The sequence below is a fragment of the Convolutriloba macropyga genome, chromosome 1 (assembly GCF_964194025.1).
Source record: "Convolutriloba macropyga chromosome 1, txConMacr16.3, whole genome shotgun sequence".
In the NCBI taxonomy this organism is placed as follows: Eukaryota; Metazoa; Xenacoelomorpha; order Acoela; family Convolutidae; genus Convolutriloba; species Convolutriloba macropyga.
The window spans coordinates 10,198,764-10,219,479 of NC_134468.1; the positions used below are offsets into that span (position 1 = coordinate 10,198,764).

Consider the following 20,716-nt stretch of genomic DNA (forward strand, 5'->3'; position numbering starts at 1 on the left):
CCGAGGTATACCCCTACATTAGCCGGGAAAACCCATATAAGGATTTTAAAACATCAGGCTAATTGCACTTCTCTCCCCCATTGTAAAGATAAAAATTCTTACTAAACCCAGAGATCCACTAAAACAACACGGCTTTAGACCTGAACACTCAACAACAACCGCTCTTAATATGGCCACAAACGATATCCAAAAGGGCCATAATCAAAAACCCTGCAACCGTACTCTACTAGTAGCATTAGATCTAACCACCACTTTCGACACCGTGGATTACAACTTACTACTAAAACCCATACTTGAGGCACTACTACCAAATAGCACAAAAAATGGGTCACTCCATGCTTACAGGGGAGTTTGTCTTACGTAGAATATAATAAAAAACTGGAGAATAGTCAAACATGGTGACAACCAAAGTGGTGTATTATCAACAATACTCTTCAACATCTACATGAGCAAACTGCCTCTACCCCCGAAAGCAATAAACTAGAATCAAGCAAACTAAGTTATCAACTGAGAAATCAAGTGCCAATATCTGGACCAAGGAGGCCAAGTTTGACCCACAACTTACTATTAACAATACCAGTAAAGTCCAAACTCAATATACTTGGTGTCATCTTTGATAGTAGGCTCAATTTTCGAAAAACATGTAGAGAACACCAAAGAGACTACGAAAGTGCAATAACGTACTGAAAAACATTGCTGGTAGTAACTTGACCTGCACAAAAAAGTCATTCTCAGTGACTTACAAAGCTATGAATCGGAGCGTCCCGAAGTACAGTGCTCCAAATAGGGCTTCCAAATTAAGCAAAACCAACTGGAACCATCCACAAACACAAAAAAATGCTCTTCGAACAATTACTGGCTGTGCAAAAATGCCTGACATCAATGACGTACAAATTGAGGGTGACATACCGCCTGCTAAAGCTCACACAGAAATGTTAGCACAGCAATTTTTGACTGGCACAGCCAAAACAACATATACGACCATGTGACCGACACTAAATAATACTTATAGGTACTCCGTGAAACAACACACCAACAATAGAAAGCAAATAAATCTCGAAGAATACGCGCCCAAAAGCATTAACCGACACATGGTCCAAACGCAGCTGAACAAAGAAATCAAGAAACTAGGCAAACCTCCAAAGACAGCAGAGGTAGAACAAACGCTGCCACGAATTGCACGTATCCGATTGACACAACTGAGAACTGGATACCGTCCCTGCTGAAATCTTACTTGAGTAGGATTTGCAGCAATGACGATAACCCCTGTCCCAAATGTGAAGTAGCACCGCATAACATAAATTACACTTTCAACTGCACCACGGACCAAAAAGTGATCGACTTGTAAGAAAGACCAGTAGAGGTAGCTAACTGGTGGTCTTAATACCATCAGTGGGACACAACCACACTGCACAGAAAAATCCGCCTTCCGTGCCCCTTTCCCCCGATGCCGACGATGCCCCTCCTGGCCCCCTAACATCCGGGACCACAAGTCACCTATGCTGGCTTAGATGAGAAAAATGTCGCCGCACCACACGCAAGCTGTGGATAGGCAGTCACACTTCTAATTTATTTTAATTAATATAGTAATTGCAACAAAGGAACCAGTAAAAACGACAATAAGCGGCGACATGCCGCCAATAATTGCAGCCCTATGTAACAGCTACAACAACAATTGGAAGACATCAACTTTTCAACAATCAAAGGCAAAAATTCACTTCAAAATGCCACGTAAATTATGTGACATCAAAATCAACGAGTCAGAAATAAAATTCATTTCATCACGAAAACATCTTGAAATTCGGCAAAAAACAACCGTCATTTAGAAAGCGTTAATATTAATTTGAAATTTCAAATAACACAAAATTTCTTTAAAAATGAAGATCTAGAGGAATGAAGATGAATCTCCTCCATTCACGCGTTAAAAAGTATTTCCAAAAAGACTTATAATGATAGAAAACGGCTGCATTTCAAATTGAAATCATTAAGCATTGGTTTAAATGCGGTCAAGGTGCAATAGTCTGTCTTCAGAAAAAATTAACAGTAATTAAAGGAAGCAAGTATTCCAAATCGGAAAAACAATTTAAAACGTAGCAGTTAAGCAGATAATTATATTTTTGACAACGGTTTGTATTGATTTTTATCATAGCTGAAGGCGAAAATGTCATTATTTTTGCAAAGTATTTTGATAAATAGTGTTTTGTTAAGTTAACGCAAAACATTTTAACGCAATGTTTAAATATTAACCTGAAAAAATCACCGGAAAAATCACCAATAAGTGTGGTAGGGTAGTGTGGAAGTAACGCTAAAGAGCATTTTATGCTTTTGCGGTTCATGCTCGTAATTTCTGATGAAGCTCATATATGCAACAGACTGAAACTTCAGAAACTTAACCTTAAACCATCTTTTTCTTTCATTTTCTTTCGATGTAGCGATTCGAAGATGAGAACTATTTGAGCAAACAGATAATACTTATCCTATTGGGAGCTATATTAAAAAGCAACTATATGACAGGGCTATCTATAAAAAATCTTACCCTTGACTGTCAGAAGGCTTGATTTTTTGGCATATATATCCCGGTTGACAAAGGGGCATAATTGAAATTAGCTCCCCAAAATAGGAAGTCCTCTATAATGGGCAAAATTAAAATGAGTCAAAACAATAAATTCGGGCGAATTACTATTAAGTGGCCGTCTTTGGCATGTATACAATTGGATTAGGATTGTTTCACACAAACCTGTCTGAGAACATAGTTGTGAAATGAGTGAAGTTGGCGGCCCGCGTTCACAGGTGTTTAAGCTGAACAAATTGTTTTCATTCCTTGCAACTTTAAGCCGGGAAGCCTCAAGGCTAAGGGCAGGACGAGGGTGGGAAGGCTTTAAAACTTAATAAATAGCAATATAATCAAGCAAGCAATTACTTTTCGCAGCCGCCTTGACGAAATGTAATGCGTTGTTATACCAACAGCACAAAAGCGGGAAGCTAGCTGAATTTGCAGTATTTTCAGAGGCTTTGCTTTTCCTTCAAAATTGAGCAAGTTGAAACAAAATGAAGATTTTGCACTAGCATTTACAGTAAACAGTGAATTGTGTACTTAACTCAAACGCTAATGCATTTAATAGAGAAGAGATGGAATAATTATGGAAACATACAAAATGCAAACAATTGTCACAGCCAAATAAATATGACCTTCAGGTATAAAAATGATGAATTCAGGCTTAATATCGCTCATTAAAATTTAACAAATTTAACAAACAAATTTAAGAATTGTTAAAAATTAAGAATGATTGGGGGACTAGCGTCAATTTATATTTACCCTTTTACGGGCCACGAAATGAAATGGAGCGAAGCCACAATTGGCGACATGATCATTATTTTTCCTCTTCAAATTTGTTCCAATATTTTTTTTCGTTTCCAAAGCTAACAGGGACATTGTTTTTGTGATCGTGCCATAGGTTAGCACAAAAGAAAACAGTTGTGAAAGTTCTCTCACTTTTCCCATTTTTTTTTTAAATTTCCCGTCGAACTACTTGAAAGCCGGTTTTTCGGAAACATCTATAACGCCAACGGTCTAAAAATGCCCCCATATAATAGCTAGACCCAGCTTCTTAAAAGGGAGTCATCTCATGAGAGTAACAACTAATTTGAATTAACTGGTACATTTTTTAATCAATTTTGCAGAAAAACTAAAATATAAAATTCGGCGAAAACAGGAATCTAAAAGTCTGATTGGCAGTTTTTTAATGTCAATCCAGAGACTAGTGGGATAGTAACGCACTGCCGACGCTAAAAGTCAATCAACTGTTCCCAAATTTGAAATTTTGCCCCCAAAATGCTTATAGGTCAATTTTTTCAAATATCTCAAAAACCCACGGTCTTTAAAAGGCATTTCAAAAGTACACAACTTGAGCAACAAAAGTGTGTCGGGCGAACATATTGGTATAGTAAATTTCGCCTAAGACTGAAAAACAATCTCCCAATAGTTCTATCTCCGAAAACTTCATAACTAATTTTCTTAAATTCAAAATTTTTTCATGCAACGCATTTCTTTTCAAAGATAGTAAACGAAAGTGAACACAGTTTTCGAGTTGTCTCTTCATTACTATATGATCTGATAGGCATTTTTGAAAGCCAACTCAGGGTATTGGCTACCACCATTCCCAAAGAATAGAAAAATATGCTATGCTTAAAACTTTTGCCTGAAATCCCCACAGTCTTTTAAAATTCTAAAAAAAAACTTTTTTTAGTAACAACCAGTCCAGATCTTAACACACACCCAGATGTTATCACACACCTTTTCAGCTGTAAGAGTCGCACACCTCGCAAGGCTCTAGGAGAGCTGCTCAGTCACCCAATGCCCTCCTGGCGCTACCTGTTTATCTTGTTTTTAAGAACGAAAAGTTAAGTGGGTCAGACTAAAAATCGGTCCGACGAAAAATTGCGTAAAGACCACAGAACTAATATAATCGCTAAACTCCGATTGAGAGCAATTAATTATACACGTCAAACTCAATAACTTCTCAAAAGATATAACCTCAAAAGAAAAAAGGACCGATCGACAGCTTTAATTACATGCCCGAAAAGACATCCACGGAATCAGAAATATGCTTAAAAGAGAAAACAAAAATTGAGTCCATTAAAATAATTCCCTCCTTTACTTCATGAAAATTTCGAATAGTTCGAACCCAAAGTATTACAGCGCAAGAGGAACTTTACTATTTGTTAAATATTTTAAGACTTCGTAAAAAATAATTGCATATGTTGACTTCAAGCAATGACAAAAACTAGAGAAGACAACGCTAGCAGACATTGCGAGAGAAGACAAAAACGAGAGAGAGAGAGAGAGAGAGAGAGAGAGAGAGAGAGAGAGAGAGCCACATTACCAATGTATCTATTTTTACTAATATACAAATGCAGCTATGGAACCAGTTAAAAACGGCAATAAGCGCCCGATATTCCCCCAAAATTACCTGCGAATTGCAGCTCTGTGCGACATCAACAAAAACAACAACAGAGAAGACGACGAAGTCACAGATTTTATTAACTGAGCGACAGAAGCCACTGAAAATTGCTTCTCACCTGATAAAAATTATCTGAACGAGAGACTTACATTAATTATCACAATAGCTGCGAAAAAAAAACAAAATTAAATGATTGAATACCTGTCAAATACCATGTTTGAAAAAAGGCGACGATTAATCGAGTAATAGCCAAAAACACGCTCCAAGCTGCAAATGAGTAAATTTGAACAAAAAATCGTAAAACTTCAACCTCATTAAAAGGAAAACTGGCTTTGCTTGGCAATTAAATGAGCACATATTTCTCGTATAGTAATTGACAACCAAAATTGAAACTACGAAGCAACATAGAAGATAAATTGAACAAGAGCGGTCAATTGTTAAAGACAAGATGAATTATTATTTTTTCATTATTATAAGGAACTTCGCGGCTAAAATCCATGCGGTGAGGGATTAAAAATCTCTATGAAAAACAAACTATTCAGTCAGTTGTTTAAAATACGGCAGTTGTTAAAACAGGCACAACACTGGTACATTCCAAAGACATAACTGGGAAATAACTGATAGAAAAGACTGCCTACCTGACTTACGAGGAAAGATTCAGATACAAGAATGAATTACCTGTCGTGTTTGGACACAACCCCGGCGGTCTCTTTATATTTTGGAACTGTAATGCACAAAGTTACGACTGAATAGTTAAATAACTATTGTTAAATATTGAAGTTAAATTACACTTAACTGACGGTTATGAAATATAACTTACATATCTACTTTTGAACTGGATATAACTCAATTGAGGGTATTTACCAAGTTAGGACAGATCACGCATTCGTAATCAACGCAAGTAAGCGGTTATTAAACTAAATTTGATAGCAACGGTAGATAAACCAATTTATTCAGGTTTCAAATTAAGCGGATTCTCAAAACTATCCCAATTTAGGCTTTTATCCAAAAACACAACTGTAGCCAGCTATATATATATTCTCTGCAAGTAGCACAGGGGTACCTAGGTAACGGTGGTTACGGAACCCAAACATGTCTTTTGTTTTATTACAGAAAATTAATAGAGAAAAGGATGATAATGTGATTTTTAAAATCAAACTTTGGTAAAGCTTTTATCTGATGAATTTGACATATACAAAAGCATGTTGTCTCTAAGAATTAAAATATGCAAAACATGGCAGCCAGATTGCCCAATAATAGCAGCAAAATAGACGGCTCAGACAGAGTTAACACAGACCAGGTAAAATGAAACTTAAAAGAGATCACGAGTCGCGCGAGATTTAAAGATACTTATCAAAACGGAGACCTAGAAAAACTTATGTCATAATTACTATGTACTCAATTGACTTTTCAATTTTGATAGTAGATTCATTCAACTTTCAACAAACAATTTATTCTCTACAAATAGGGCAATTGCTAAAAACTATCAAAAATGCTCAAAAAAGTCAGCTCACGAATCCAACCCAGATAGATATAAGGAAAGAACAAAGGTGAAACATTTAAAATAATGGAAAAATTTTGAAAAACCAGAATTTCTAAACTAAAGATCCTGCCATATTGTGCATTGTGCATGCCCAAATTGAAAGGAGTGTAAGAAATATAACAAAAACAGGAATTAAGGTGTTATAAAAATACCGAGAAGAGCTTAAGCATTGGAAAATTCCACTAAGATAAAAGTTCGAGAAAACTGGTGCAACTTCGAAAAATTAAATCAAAAACAAAACTCTGGAAACGGAAAAACATAAAATAAATAAATGAAGCAAAAACAGAATAATGGCAATGGAACATGTGTTTTAAGATTACAAAAGCATAAATTTTGAAAACCCAACTCCCAATTACTTGTAAAAGAATTCTTTTACTTTTAGATTCAAAAACGATATAACTTAGCAAAATTCATATTATAGCATTTTCGATGCAGTAACTACCTAGATAAAAAACTAGTTTCTAACTCAGACTCTAGGAAATGTTTCAAAGTTATCATACTTATAAACTGATCTATAGTATTTTCCTAGTTTGGTATATAGAGGTACTATCGCATACTTTAAATTAATTCAACTTCTGCAACTTATTGACCCATATCACGTTTATCTTCTCTGGGTCTTCTAGACCCTGATAAAGTGCAGCATGTCAAATAGATGTTTGCAAAGAGTATTCAATTGAATTCATCGCCTGGTCTTATAGGCGTGATCTTAAGAAAGTGATATTAACACATCATTCAAATATCATATCAACAAAGTGATCACCGTATGTCAACAATTACATGAATGAATAAAACATTACATGATGCATAAAAGTTCAAGAATTTCGACAATTATTGAATGTCACAGGTACTATATGATTATATCTGCAAAACCAATTAAAAAACTCGTGGAAAAACTTTTAAAAAGATTACAAAATCAAAATCAACGTTACATGTAAACTATACTCGAGGAAAAGAATTTCTGTTCAAACACCTTTTCATCACTTTAACCTGAAAATCGAGCCAAAAATTCACGCCACTAATTCAACTATCAAACATCCTGCAATTAATTACTCATCTCTTTCGATTTTGTTTTCTTCAGTTTCAGAAGCCGATCAGATTCAAAGATAATTTATTGTAAAAGTCTGATAGCCGCAACTTTTCAAAACACCTTAAAACAAGTCCCAAATTGCGGATATTTTTCATTGAGCTTTCTAAATGTAAAGTATTTTTTCACAAAACAAACACGTAATAAGATTACGGTAAGTGAAATTCTGAAAACAAAATGAAAACAATATTTTCTGAAAACAAAAGAATCCAATGGGTTTTCTTAGTTTGTCTGCAACAATGGGCTTTCAAAAAATGTGAAAACCTGGGCTGTTTGTTAATTGCTGAGCAAAACTTATTAAAAAAAATTGCTTGAAAATCAGGAAAAAAATTTCAAAAACCGCCAACCAATCTCTGCAATGGTTGTAACTTTAAAAAGGGGGCAAAACTTGACTGCAAAAAAAACAGAAAACTTTGAAATATGAAAATTGTGTAGAAAATTCTCTGTGCAGATATATTTCGAAAATCAAGACAAAAGAGATCTTTTTCAAGTGAAACTTCGCATTTTTAAGGTAAAAAAATCAATACTTCAGTCTCCTAATCCACTGAAACAACAGTCTTTTAGTCCGAAATAACAACAGTAGAAAACTGGTTTCATGCGCAAAAAGAACACAATATTTCAAAAAAAGATTACAAAAACAGCAACGTGAGAAAAAAGACAATGCTTCATTCATATGAATTGTAATGGACTATACAATTTTCACTAATTGAGCTGAAAGAATCGCAATCGATTAGCGAGCAAAAGATTAGCCAGTAAATCTTCAACAAGTAGTGCGGTGTTTGATATTAAAAATATAACGAACAGAGCATTAGTTGACAATCCTTTACAATATGTGTGCGCATTCGAAAAATACCAATTATCTTATAATTCGATTCAATTTTGCCGAATGTTATCAACAGTGGAAAAGTTAAGATTAACAGTTATAAAACGGTATGAAAAATCAACAAAAGTTTTATGTCTATTACTTGTTTCGGATAGGAGGATATGCAATAGAAACAGACAAATTATCTGCTTTATTCTTTTTTGACTTTGTTTAAAGACCGTCAGGATGAATTTTCTCCAAACTGTGAGCCGAGTTATATTTTTGCCAAATAGGCAGACAAATATAAAATATGCATGGAACTTGCTCAATCTATTTCAATATTTGAGTTTAGGAGAATAGATAAGCAACAATGTGATAGCAGAAGAAAAATCTAAAAATCAATACAGACAACCTGAACCAAATTTCGGCAAAATTGGCTAACAACTTTGTATTATGACATTTTAAAAAACAATGTTAGTGTTTTTCATAAAATGGATTGAATTGTAGATTCAAGAAGCAGTAAAAGACATATGCTACATATGCTTATGAAAAAAGAACGAATGAAGTTTGAATTGAAATGGCTGAAGTAATGCTGAAAATGAGACAAATCTTGTTCAAAAAGTGAGAAACATTCAGAAATAATGTCAATCTTTTTAATGGAAATGTGCTAGTTCAATTATAGGACCCTAACGCATTAAACCCGTACCACGCAGCTGGGATGTGTTCAGAAAAATCAAATGGTGTCTGAACAAAAAATGGGGCTAGCATAACGTTCTCCATTTTTTTTCCAAAAAGTTTGGAACAAAAAGGGAAAATAAAAATTGTCACTGGTTCCCTTTCTGTGCTTAATTTTAGTTTTATTGATAAAACGAAATCTATGATATGCAAATATTCAACTCCAGGCATTGATTGGTCTGATCGTTTATTAAATCGCCAAATCTGATAAGTTTCCTTAAAATTGTAATAGAATTGATAAACTAGCGATTTGATTCTGTGGTTGCAAACAGAATCCGCTCTCATAGTACTGCTCTGTCGACATGAATTAATTCAGTCACTCAGTTAGTATTAGTTATAAATTGGGGAAAGGGGGCAGGCCAATAGCTGTCCAACAACACAGCTTCAAATCCAAACAAACCATTGCCACCTCTCACAAAACGGAACAAACTTGGGAAGCAAGTAAGGGCTGATATTTATTTATTTTAATCCAATTAAAACCACCTCAAACCACGCTTCGTTTCCCTTCCTAACTTACACTTTAACACCAACATACACACAATATAAACGTATATTGAGTGGAAACGGGACCAAAACATTACGGAACGGCACTGTGCTGCGTCAAAACTTGTTATAACCACTTTATAACCATTTATTACTTAGGTGTGTGACTATGCGCACTGTGCGACTAAACTAACTCAAATAAATCGACCGATCAATTGACAAGATTATTATTATCAATGAAACATTAATTCATGTACATGCTAACATATGCATTTAATGTGTATGATATGAGTACAGCCCAGCAGTACCCCGATACCGCCCCCCCCCCCCACCCTCAAATGAAATGAGAACATGCATTTACACAGTATGCTATTAAATTCACAAAACAGACGAACAACCCCCCCCCCCCCCTCCGGCGCTCCAGACTTGAGCTCTCTTAACGAGGAAAACAAGATTGTGTACTGTGCAAATAATTGCTCAGGTTAATTGATTAGAACGCATACTGCTGAGTAATGAATTCAAAACAACTGATTTGTGTAGTTTTCACAAACTTAAAACAAACTTTCTTCAACAAACATAAATCAAAACCTTCAATCGTTTCAGCAATTTACAAATATAAATATAAAGTTCTTGGAACGGCTGAAAGGTATTCGAAATAGTTCTATAAATAAATATTCAACTGGTAGGTAACCTATAAATAGAAAAACTAAAGTTAGCAGAAATTAATTTTTTTAATCCATATGGTTGGAAGCTATTTGTAATAATACCTTATACATTTATATGCATCAAAAATATGCAAATCATTGCAAAATGTGAATAATTAAACAGTGGAGTTAAAATTAACCATGGATATTTTCAGTCCACAGAGATTTCTAATAATAGCTATTTTCAGTCTAGCCATGCTGTTTTTAAATCGAACAATTTTAGCAGGCGTCTTAAATTCAGCATGAGAAAGATTTGCGCGAACTAATTGCTTGAATAATCAATTAATTTATTAAGATCGAATGATCAATAATTAATTCACTCACTAATTAAAATTAATTTTTCATCAACTGAAACAGCGATTAAAATTCTAAAAATTGCGCACCTTTTCCGCTTCCAGTCAAATACCAGACCAATCAAGGAAAAAAAATCTTCAGAAAAATGTATCAAGGAATTAAAAATTTCAGTAAAAATAATCAAGGAACGAAAAATCTCAATAAAATTAATCAAGGAATGAAAAATCTTCGGTAAAACAGATCCAGGAAAGAAAAATCTTCAGTAAAATTAATCAGTGAATTGCAGCAAAACTTATCTTCAGTAATATTTCACACATTGAGAAATTTTCAGTTAGTTCACGCATTGTTCTCACCAACACATGCTTACGTCACAGTGGGAGTCTACAAATATTACAACAGACATAAGCAAAGGCAAAACTGAAGGCAGCAATCAATCAAGCATAATAAGCAACGCAAGTCAAGTCAAGTCTATCAATAAAACAAAGTAAACAAGAACGACTTACCATCTCAACAGCAGTAGCAGCAAAGCCATTTCAGCAAAATATTCAACTTAAGCGATCGATCAATTAAAATGAATTTAGCTGAGAATATTCACAACTTCTGAACAGATTGAGCTGTTAAATTGTACATTATATATGCATGTAGTTATATAAACGAGGCTATGCTGTTAATAGGCGGTCAAGTATTATGATTGAAAGGCATAACACATTATCAGGTCAACCTATTACAAAATGACACCACAAATCGTACGGTGGGGGGGGGGGGGGGGAGGGGAGACTTACTAACCATAAATCAAAACCAACATATGCAAGGGTCGGGTCACACTTAATACATTTGATACAATAAATGAACTTTAGCAAAATTAATAAAGCGAATTATACGCGAAAATTAAAAACGGCGAAAATTAAAAACGGCGAAAATTAAAAATTATTTACTCGATTGAATTTACGGGATAAATAGTTTAATTATAACAGCTCAAAGATTTTTGGCAATCGTTCTAAAAAGTTATATTCCTAACCATCTGCTTAGAATTTAACAGTGACATTAAAAATACAAACAATTAATGTCTCCTCTAAAAACAGACAAGGTATTTTTAAGTTCACAAATAGTGCACCGGGTGGTAAAAAAAAGCATCAATAAACAGCAAATTGAAGACCTTTCAGATTAAGTTCGCTTTCATTGACTACATTTTGTCCTTCAAATTTGATTAGGCTCAAATTGCGTTCCTTTTTCTTCACTTTTTAAGTTCACTTTTAGCCCAGAAATGGACATTCAGACAGCTATGCTTATTTTAAATCGATATCCACCGCTTGAGAGGCGCAAAAAAATTTGTTCTAAAGGGCAAATTGAAAATATTCGATAGCCGACAAATCCTTTTAACCATTAACACAAAAAATTTCAAATAACCCGGAGGTCAACTTGATTGCAAAATTTTGCCATATTGTTTCTGAAACTTAATTTTTGCAGGTTCAAACAACTTCCATAATTCACCAAAATGTCACAGTGTTAATAAATATTTGGAAATTTTTTACAAGTATAATAGTATGACGTAAGCAAACAAGGGGCTGTAATGCATTGTTGATTTTTTATGATAAGTATTTCCTACGTCTCAATTATTAAGCTATCAACCTCTATAATCATGCTAATGTTGATGTTGATTCAAAGTCAAAAGTTTATGTTCACTAGTCTCACAGGCGCACTTCTAAGAACATCATAAAAGAATCTGAAATTGAAAAATGTACAAGGAGCAGAGTGTATTAATTGTTTACTAGTCTACTAGCGACCTCAGCAATTTCACCAAACAAACAAACAAACAAACAAAGGAACAGTGGCACTGCTTCTCTTTTCACTTTTGTTCGCAGTGAATTGTTTCTGTTTGCATATTTAATTGAGCATCAAATACATTTTAAATTTGCTCTTATTTCATCTGCTTCACTTTTCCTTTCCTGTTTCTACTCCTTGCTTATACTACCCCTTCCATCTATTTTAAATCAACTAACTCTACCTGGATAAAAGACGCATTACTATTGCTAATACTATATCCATCCACCACAATGTTACTACTTTTGATACTACTGCTACAATAAGTACAAAAGACATAAGTGTGTACTATGTAGTAAATTGTGTTCACGTGCGCACTCTATCCCGCCGCCCGCCCCGCATAGCTCATATACTTGTCAACAATACAAAACGCCTTCACAAAAATTCTAACTCAACCTCAACTCTAACACTGATCACTTCTTTCTTCATCCACGAAGAGAAAGCTTCCTTCTTTCATACGCTGCAAAACACTCAACAGTTTCGCCTTTTCTCTCTTTCACTCTTTGCATGAAATCCCTATAGGGATAAAAAGCACCATTTAAACGGTTCTGCTTGATGGAAAAAAGCAACAGCACCCCCCAATTGATTCCTCTGCTTTCTTCCCTCCTTTTGTATCATAAATTTATTCATATCACTTTCCCCGATTTAGCCTTTTATTGTCCGGCTAGAAACAATAAAGCGGCCAAATGCGTTGCGTATTCAAATCACATTTTCATCAATAAACTTTCAAGCTTAACGCAACGAGAGAAAATGAACAATTTAGTCAATATCACAGCTCGAAAAAGTAACAGGATATAAATATACCTGACCTGTGTATATTGGATAAATGACTCCAAATAAAATGGCTTAAAAATTCAATTGTTAATAATTTATGCACAAAATTGAGCCATTAAATCGGAACGGTGATTATAAGAGCGGCCAACTAAAGGGCAAGGCATAGACAATACAATTTTTTAAAAAATGTGCGCTATATTGCTTTTTATTGAACACTTTTTAGCCTGAACTTATCACTCGCAGAAAACGTATGCCATGTGACAATTAATAGCTGTTACCAAGAAATAATAGTTGCCACTTTCAACAGAGTTGCTAAATTACTGAGATTATTTAACTAAACCTAAAACCTGTTCATAGAATTCCATAAGATAGATCAGAAAACGTTATTTCTTTCAATATTGACCTACTGTTTTTTTTATTACTTAACTGTTCAAAAAGAAGCTGAAATTCGATTTACAAAAAAAATAATTCCAAGATTTTGCAGCTTTATTTTTTGAGAAAGTTCAATGTTGTAGAGCAGGATTCTAATTTTCAATTTCTTCAAAATACAAGATAGTTCGTTTTCTTCGATGTAAGGTTGGAACTGTTTCGTCCAGAGTAATGCGCAAATTTCCCACACAGATTTCAATTAGTTTTTGAAGGTCTCAACTATATCTATGTACATGTTCGAAACGATTGAAAGACGTGAAATTAAGGATTTTGCTCCATCTTTCAATGTACCAGCAGAATTTTTCAGGTCAAGATAATTGTTAGGATTACAAGAACAAACATTTAGCATGAACGAATAGAAATGCATTGAACGATTATTATAAAAAGATGAGCAGGTTTAGTTGAACTAAAAAGCGCCCTTTCAAAAGGAAAAAATCTACAACACATTCCCCGCAAAAGTTCTAAAAAAACACAACCGACTAAACGTCGGAAGAATTGCTCTCGAACGACTAGTGGGAGCTCTAATCAATTGCAACCTGCTTCAGTCGGTGGGGAGGGGGAGCCTAAATGGGACTCAGAAGTTCAATAGTGGGCTCCAAAAAACAACATTAGAGGTTAAGATATACCACTATTAAGATTTTAAGTGAAAAATGGCACCAGTTTCGGAGCACTTTTCATTTGAATTTTAGTATTAAATTGCCGCCAATTGAATTCAGCTGCTTGAAATTATTATTATTATTTTTATTATTTTAAGCACCATTTAAAATCTCAACAGTGAATGAAAATTAAAAAAGATAAATTTTGAGTTTTCGCCTGAATAAATTTCAATGGGTATAAGTTTCAAATCAGATGAGAGTTTATTCCACTCAACAGCGACAGCATGCGAGAACGAACGTCTTCCAAAATTAGAGCGAAATTTGGGAACAAGTAAATTGTAAAAAATATTGAGACCTTGTAACCATCGTGTTTCGTTTCATTAGTTCCGATAAATATAGTGGGAGTTTGCCAGGCTGATGTACAAAGCGATGCGCATACAATAGCAATTTGAATACAATGCGTTGCCTAATTGGCAACCAGTGTAGCTGCTTCAGGTACGACAAGGTTGGTGTTGAAGGTGACAATCGAAATATCAAACGAGCGGCAGAGACCATTATTCGCTGAAGTTTTGCCAATAAAAAAGTTTGGCAGACAATAATAAAGCGAATTACAGCAATCAACACGTGATAACCCTAAAACTCTAATTAACTCAATTAGGACTGATGTTTTAACTTGGTCACGATTTTAGCACACGTTAAACAGATAAAAAGATGAATTTGAACAAACGAAGTTGACCTGTCGTTGCAGAGTAAGTTGACAATCAATATAACAACCTTGAACTTTTACCTGTTCAGTGTAGTCACCATCTTCCGGCAGACGTAAGAGACCATGTTAAACAATTTTACATTTCCGAAAAATTATATACTCACTCTTATCCGCATTCAATTTCAATTTTGCATTGCTGAACCAACATTGAATCGAGGTCAAAAAAGCATCAAACGTGCATTGACTGAGGGTCGAACTGAACACAAAATAAAGAACGGTATCATCTGCGCAAAAATGATACTTTATTCCCAGTTCCTTCAGCTTATCTTCTAAAGGCAGCATGTAACAGGAAAAAAGTAAAGGACCAAGAACCGACTCTTGTGGCACACCCGTCTTAACTTTAACATCACCAGAAAGACATCCATTTATGATAACTTGTTGCAAACAATGCGAAAGATAATTCTTAATAAACAGTAACAACGCCGATTGCAAACCAATCCTTTTCGCTAATATCTCAACTAAAAACAGTGGATCAATAATATCAAACGCTGCTGACAAGTCTAGCCCAATATACATCACGGAGTTCAACTCGTCTAGATAGCAAAGAAGATCATTAAAGACCTTAAGTAAAGCCGTTTCTGTTGAATGCGAAGCACTCTGATACTTGCTCATAAGATTATTGGATTTCAGGTAGAAATTAATTTGCTCAAAAACAACTCTTTCAATAACTTTTGACAGGAATCTTAGATTTGTCACAGGGCGATAACTGGAGAACAACTCAGGATCAAGATTGGGAAGTATTGATTTTTGAAAGTATCCTGACTGGAGAGTTAAATTAATTAACGCAATGAAGTAGTCAGGAGAATTTGTCAAAAAAATTTCACGTAACCTCGTTGCCGTACTGTTCGAAATTTTTGGTAGAAGTAATTGCAATTTGCTCAGTGTGAAAACTCTCCAGGGTTGTTGTATGTGAATCAAATAATTCTAGACCATTCATTGGAGGCAGTGAAACTAATACGGCTTCTATTTTCTTAGCAGAGAAAGCATTAAACTTATTTGCTAGACATTCAGGCTCCCCTAGTGACTGCGGCAGGACAACATTAATTTCTCATAAGAGTTGCTGCAGCATAGACTACCTAACACGCTTATTTTCACTAGCAAAACATTTTTTGAGGTATTCATTTTTCTTTTTGGTAAACAGCTCAAAATACTCAAAAACTGCAAAAAGAAACCGGCTTTTGGCTTGGAAATTAACATTCTTTCGGAAATTTTTCTCAACTTTTCTTCTCGATCTTTTCATCGTTCTTAGCTCATCGTTCAAGAAAGGGCACGTATGATTTCTCACATATTTAGTTTTCAGAGGATGGTTTTTATCGACATAGCTGATTTCGTTCCATTAAAACACTGTTCCAAACATTTTCAGGATTATCTCTGTCGATCGGAGCAACAATAAGTTCTGCAAACGCTACCACGTCAAAATTCTGCCATTTTCTGCACGAGGCCTTCTTTATAGCTGAATTATCGTGCTTTTGCAGAAGGTCAAATTGCAAAACTACAGGATTAGAGCTTGTAACGAAACTTACAAGAGGTTCTGATAATTCAACCTCCTCGGATGTACTAACTTGGTTTAAAATTCCACCACTTTTTTGAGTAGGCACGGCAACTTGCTGTTGCAAACCAAATTCATCCAAAAAAGAATCCAATTTCTTGACGCATCATTCTATAGCAGCATAGAAATATTGATATCGCCTACAATAAGTAAATTTTTTAACAACAGCACTTTCTCCTCAATAAACGATGTTAACTCACTTATAAAGACACGTACATTAGTATTATGTCGACGGTATATACAAACCAAAAGACAAAGTGACTTTCCCAGCGTAAATTTAAGAAAAGGCACCTCCGCGTCTGTAAATCACTTGTTTGAAAAATTATCGACACGTAAATTTCCATCATAGAACACCGCTAATCCTCCGCCTATTTTTTCTTTTCTGTTTGTACTTAATTAATAATAGCCATTTGGGCAACACTACTTGAGATAAAACTCATCACTTGCGTTATCTTTGATCCACGTTTCTGTTAAATTTATGAGGTTAAAATCATTAGCTTCAATAAGATTTCTTACTTGCGAGGTCTTGTTGCGAACCGATCCTGCGTTATGCAAACATACTTTCACACGGTCATCGACAGTTTTGAAATTTGATAGTCATGTATCATGAAACTGTGATAGAGAGAGAAAATTAGATCACACAAAACGCAAAAATTCAAGGGCGTAAAAGTCACTCGAAATGTCAGACGACTAAAAAGTTACTAAATAGATACTCGAATGAATAGGTCGGTTGCTTGAAAATTATAGTCTAATGAGGAAGTCTGAAAAACGAAGAGGCTGATCTTCCAATGAAGGATTTAACCGACCCGATCGTTATCGGTCTCCACGCTTGTACTTACTCCAACAAAATATACAAAATAAAATAAATTAAATGGCATACAAATTTCATTAGTATCTGGTGGAAGGAGGCAATCTTCGTTCCACAACTTTAATGCCAATGAAACTTCAATTAGATATCCATATTTACGTTTGGCGTATACAAATTTGAAGAACAAGTTACAAAAGCGGAGCAAAATTTGTTCACCACACAGGCTAGATTAATATTTCCAGATTTTTATTCACAAAAAAGGGGTACAATCCACCCAATGGACGAAACAGTGAGAACGCGCTGCATTTTAAGCTTACGGCAATATGTTAGGGTGTTCAGTATGAATACAAAAATTATCTTTGCTCGAATGTATGTTATTCTGTCCGAGTATGTGTTTTCTTTTCGGAGATTTTTGTGACTAGTTCCCTGATGGTGTGTGTTGCAGACGGCTCTGTACTTCAGAATACGTTGCTGATATTTTAGATTTGTAATCGCCTCGTTATATTTGGAGAAGTGCTTGGTTTCTTTTGGGCATGGATTGACCAATGAATTAAAAATTTTCACGTCGAAGAAAGTTCTGCTGAATATAGACCCGCCACAAGCCATTTTCTTTGATGTCAAGTCGAGCATCATCAGCGCTAGTAGATTTGTGTTAAAAGCTTTCGCCTTCTGTCATCTGAAGAGCTGGTTAACTTCGACGTCATATCATAAGTCATGAATTATAATTGCAATCGTGTCCATAATTTCGATTAACCGCATATGGGTTGAACCGTATAACCCACCACTGCAGAGTGGAGAGCTTGGATTAGTGTAAATTTCCCCAGCTTGGATTAGTGTAAATTTTGTCAGCGTGAAACCGTAGCGTTTCAGTGGCATTGCAGTTAGGCAATAGAAGCTCCTTTTTCTGATTCCAATCCGTCAACATGACGCATGTCTTCAGGTAACGTTCGGAGGATCTGTTCTTTGCGGGCTTCCATCCTCTTCAACCGAGCGTTCAACTTGGGTTATCACATCCTGTATGAGACGGATGTTTGTAGGAGCTTTCTTCCTAAGAGGCTCGACAGCGGCGAGCTACACAGCTAGTCCGTCTAGTTTAAATGTGCGAAAACGAACCATGAAAAAAATTGGGCGAATCTTCTCCTAATTGTAAACTCCCTATAAACCAACACCTTTAAATTTCCGGAATTCTCAATTTTTTAAATCTCTGGAGCGTGTACACAGAGAGCGTTCAAAAATTATCTGATCAAAAAATTATCTGATCAAAAAATTTCGAAAATTATCTGATCAAGTCGAAAATTATCTGATCAAAAAATTTGAGGCTAGCATTAAAGTTCTTAGTTTTGCTTCTAAACAAAATGTAACAACCATTTATTCGGAATGATAGAGGGTTGAAAGTAGTGTGGAATAAAAAAAAAATAGGCATAACCGAAGCTTGGCACCGGTTAAAATATGCACCGTAAAATTGCTTTTAGCCAGGACACCGCGTGGGAAAAAACGATAACACGTGACATGAGAACGCGTGCTTAAGATCATGCAACCTAGAGTCGGTATTTAGGTTTTCTATTTTTCAAACCCCCCCTAAATAATTGTTCCAATTTGAAGTCTATTTCAGAACGATAGACAAGAACATGAAAATTCTTTTACTTGCCGAATATTGAAAATTGACAACAAGTTTATTGAAAGCCTGAGAGAGCATTGTTAAAATGAATATTACTTATAAATGTTGGTTATAGCGGGTGGTTGGGGGGGGGGGAGGGAGGAGGGGGTTCAATTGCTATGGAATACCTTTCATTGAAACAGTTGGGTGCGCAAGATGAGACATGAATTCACCGAGAGGGCAATATTCTTTTAACTTGTCTAGGGTGATTATCTACAAAACAATTTATACAACTATCCAAACAAACCTACCAAGCATCATCAGCCATATTACAACGCGTGATGCTCTTTTGATTGTCTGTAAACTGTCTCACTTTCAACTGCAAAATGATTTGATTAAAGGAAACAAGCCGTTCCTTTGATCACCTGCGCAAAACGCGCTCAACAAACAGAAAAGGGAGATAAAAACACCCTACACTCTAAAGATGAAGTTTCCGCTTCGCGAGACAGAATTCCCAGACATAGAGGCAACTAAGATTGATACAACAAAGCTCGGACTTACGTTTGTTCTTGTTGTGGTCAAACGCGTGTTGTTTGGTGAATTGTTGTTTCGTCTCTTATTTCAAAGCAGAATTCAAGTAAAGTCTTCAAACAATCTTTAGCAACCAGAGCATAACTTTGATTAGAAGCTAAAATATCCAGTACACAGTAAGCGCTAGCAACAATCATTAGAGTGCAAATTACAAACCAAAGTCACAGCATAACGCCAGTCTACTTAGACAACTGGCTAAGTCACACTGGCCAGCGAACAAACAAGCCGGACCAACTTTGTTGATGGTGTTGAGAAAAAGAACGGTCTTGAATAGTCCTTACAGACTCAAAACATTTTTACAGTAGCAAGTTAAATCGTTTAAAAATCTAAAGTCAAAACCAAACACTGACGCAAAGCAGCAATGATTGGAGTTTTAAAACTGGTGGTCGTTTTACAGAAGATTAAATTAGAGAATTTGTTCAGTAACTAGTGATTAAAGTAGTTACATGCGAAGCAAGAATTGATCAACGGTTACATTTCTCACTTCAAATTTAGCCTTTTATTACAATATTTTTGTTCATTTACAAGCACCTGCTCGCTCAAAAAATGCGAGCCATTTTTCGCGATTGATTAATGTATTTTGTCAATAAATCGATAGGTCATTAAATAGGACCAAAAATAAAAGCATTGTGTGAAAAAACGCCAATTATGAACAAACATCGACCATGAAAAACACAAACAATAAAAGCAATTGATATTCTTCATTTAAAAATTATAAAAACAGCCGTTTGTTTCAAGTTAAAACATTAAGCCACAATAAACAGTGGCTTTTCATTCATTTATCAAAAACTTTGAATTAATATTTAACAATCATTTATCACTGTTTTCCAATTAAGTATAGTAAATTCTAACAAATTCTAACTCAAACTGACAAAAAAACTTTACGTATCGCAAATTCGAACAATAAAAATGGCGTTAGGGTCATTAAGCGCGACCGGTTAGAGACATTCATTGCATGCCACCGCAGCACCTTAATAGAAGTCTCTTTGATGAAGATCAGACCTATAAACATCTCAAATATATACTCGTAAAATGCGCACCGCTTTTCTTTCATGTTGACATTTATTGCTAATTGAGTCGCAAAACTAAGGCCAAAAAAGGGGGCATAGTATCATTTAATTATTAGAAAGTGATGCTTCTTCACTGAAAATAACACCTCAGCTTGTACTCTAAGAGTAA

At 35.1% G+C, this 20,716-nt stretch overlaps 1 protein-coding gene across 1 annotated transcript in view; it reads right to left on the reverse strand.

Moving 5' to 3' along the window:
• LOC142334876 (uncharacterized) overlaps nt 1–20,053 on the reverse strand; it is a 58,671-nt gene extending 38,618 nt beyond the window's left edge. The window contains exon 1 of the mRNA XM_075383210.1: nt 19,508–20,053. The gene's annotated coding sequence lies outside the window, so the exon portion shown is untranslated. The remainder of the gene's footprint in view (nt 1–19,507) is intronic.
• Nucleotides 20,054–20,716: the final 663 nt, after the last annotated feature.